The sequence below is a fragment of the Centruroides vittatus genome, unplaced genomic scaffold, assembly GCF_030686945.1.
Source record: "Centruroides vittatus isolate TY-2023 unplaced genomic scaffold, ASM3068694v2 contig_631, whole genome shotgun sequence".
NCBI lineage: Eukaryota > Metazoa > Arthropoda > Arachnida > Scorpiones > Buthidae > Centruroides > Centruroides vittatus.
Window position 1 is genome coordinate 510,475 of NW_027122388.1, and position 3,142 is coordinate 513,616.

Here is a 3,142-nt window from a genome sequence, read left to right on the forward strand (position 1 = left end):
TTTAAAGGCAAACTAGCCATTAATCAGGTCTCGGAGTAAGGATAAAGTTACATAAAATGCATAATAATTTGTATTTTTATATAAATTTTATCATAAGTTTCCTGTAAGGTTTAAGGCTACACAGAATTCAAAGCTCGTTTTCTGTATCCTTAAACCTTACAGGAGCCTTTGTTGAATATTTAGTAACAAAGCCTACAACATTTCTATAGCCTAATGAATTAATTAGAGCCTTAATCTTTTCATTTCTATCTTTAGCCTATGAAAACTACAAATAGATCCTTCAAATATTAAGGCCCAGCTTAATTCTCTACTCTTAAGGCCGTCGAATTAGATTTTACACAGCTTTTTTAGTTTTTAACATCAAGCAAGCTAAGCCTTAGACTTATTTAAGGCTCAGCTTATAACAGGAATTATTTAAGGCTCACAACCGTTTTAATCTTACAAGATCAAGTAACACGCTCTTAATCTGAATAGCCTTAAAGATCAGTTTGTAAGATTAGGATAACTATTTTAAGGCTCAGGTTTTAGAATAAATCAAAATAATCTTATGTATTTTAAGGCTCGGATAGTCATTAAGGATTTGCCGGGCCTACAATGTTTACAAGGCCTACAAAGACTTTGAAAACAATCTAAAATCTAGGCAATGGATTAATTTAATTACAAATTTGTACAAGTTTACTTGACTTAAACGTAATTAACGATGAAATACAATTAAAAATTGACACAATAAAACACCAGGAGACTTAAGTAACAAACAGTGCACTTACCATTATTACGAAACAGGCGTAACAGCTACGTAACAATATTCAGAACGAGGAAACGTATAGAAGTAAGTAAAACAGGAGGAAAAAAAAATCAAAATAAATAGTAAAATTCGCAGTAAAATTTAAGTAAAGTTATAACATAGAACGATTCTTTTCATCTTATTCTTTTCTTTTTTTCCCTTCCTTCCCCCCACGCCAGCAACAAAGGAATCGATTGATAGAAGGAAGAAGGATCGCCATTGGTGGAAACGAAAAAAGAAGTCGACACCCCAAACCACGCCTCTTCAAAAATGGCCGACCGACGTAACAAAACAAGAGCGTGCGCTGCGCTCTTCTATTATTATTATTTTTTTTTCCTATTGTTTTTATAGAAAACAAGGGAGAGAAAGGGAAAACAAAACCGGTGGCTCGTGTGTATTCTTGTGTGTGTGTGTGTTTTTTTTTAATATTATTTTATAACTTAAAATGGCCGAAGATTAATCTGTCGATTGTTAACACAATAAGTAAATGTCCTTTATCAGCCGTCAATCTTGTTAGTGATGGCGAAATCACAGGGAGTAGCCGTAAAAACTTTTACAGACGTTATTAACCAGCATAAAGTAAAGTACCTGAACGAATATAAAACTAGATGTAAACGCGCGATAGGGTCGAATACAGTAAAGAACGATACCTGAAAAATGATACCTGCAAATGATTAAATCTGCGATGAAAAATACACCCCGATTTTTTCTCTGTTTCGATTTTTTTTTATTGTTATTATTACTATTATTATTATTATGTAAACACGATTAAATTTATTTTAATAGGCTCTTAAAGTTGATATGAATGTAAATTGTTTAATAATTGTAAGCTGTTATACTGTAAAAATTGTTTACGTGTGGAATTTACTTATGGTTTTTACGTATAACCTAAGCGATTTTCTTTCTCGATACGCCGTTTTAATGCGTTGTTTCTAATTGTTTCGGTTCTCGTAGTTATACAGCACACCCCTTACAACAGTGTCAGTGTGAGATTTGTTCTAAAGTTGCAATAGAATTATAGTTATATGCAAATTTGCTTGTGTTTCTTGCTAATACTACACTTTCCAGTCCGTTACCAGGTATATGTCTACTGTGTCAAACACTACAAATACCTGTATTTTCTGCGTAAATAATGCATTTCTCTGTATTTTCCATACATAATAATGAATGGAAATTTACCTATTGATACACTAGAAAGTTTATCAATAGGTAAATTTTTCTGTATGTTACAATATGCCAATATCTCTGTTAATTTCTAAAGATGCCCATAATTTATACCTAAAGGCCTTTAGTTTAAGTATTATACATGATAGGTAAATAGGCATTAAAGTACAAATATCTATATTTTCCACTGCATAAAATGCCCATGTAGATGCTGTATTTTCTAATGTATCAATAAAAATATACGCCTATATTTTCAAGTGTAAGCATAAATATGCTTACATCTCTATTAATTTCTACCGATGCCCATAATTTCTATGTACTAAATGCCTGTAGGCCTTACGATAAACATGTAAACCTCTATGCGATTTAATCCGAATGACAACATATAACATAAGATTAATCTTAGGCTCTAGGCCTATCTTTAGCCTTCGCGAGGCCCTAGTTTTCTATAGGCCTCAAGCATATGTAACCTAGGTATGTCTATTTTCATTTATAACTGTAATTTAGGGAACTGTAGCCTAGTTATAAACTACGAATGCTTAAACTTATCGTAATTTAGACATTTTTTAGGGTCTCGATAGGTTAAAGGTCATATCGATACCGACTTTAATTCCATGTAAATAATTAGTTTTTATGCTTGTTTATTGAGTATTGGACCTTTTAATACTTTGCAATATTTTTGAATTCCTTCTTCAAAGATTCCTACTTCACATAAATAAGCATTTATTACACCCCTCATCTTAGAAAAACTGACTTGTGCCCAATATGAAGGGTCCATTTTGTCACGTGACTAGTTTTTCGGCAGGGCTAAGAGTAAATTGGGGTAATTTATTCTATTCGTCGAACTTATTTTTACGAGCCTTTTTCTATCGCTATCCTCTATGTTACAGTTGTGTAATGACTCGAATTCACTTAAAGGTATGTTCTGTTATTATAATTTCTGATTATTTTAGGCCTTCTATCAAATAGTACAATAAAATCTTCAGCTTATAAACCCTATATAAAATCGTTTCTTTAGAGGTTGAACTTTGACCCCTACGCTGTGCTAATATGTATAAATTAGTTAAATATTGCTATATATTAGAATTTAACCAAGATTTTTAGCTGAAACACTAAAATTTTAATAACAATTTCAACTTAAATTTCTATTGAATCACTATTGTTAGGTTCATTGTTACTTACACACTCAAAATT

At 31.6% G+C, this 3,142-nt stretch overlaps 1 long non-coding RNA gene across 1 annotated transcript; it reads left to right on the plus strand.

The window, feature by feature from the left end:
* The first annotated feature begins 726 nt into the window (after positions 1-726).
* On the plus strand, positions 727-1,479 carry LOC136979722 (uncharacterized). Its single transcript, XR_010881432.1, has 2 exons — positions 727-829; positions 964-1,479. It is a non-coding gene; the product is annotated as an uncharacterized lncRNA (long non-coding RNA).
* Positions 1,480-3,142: the final 1,663 nt, after the last annotated feature.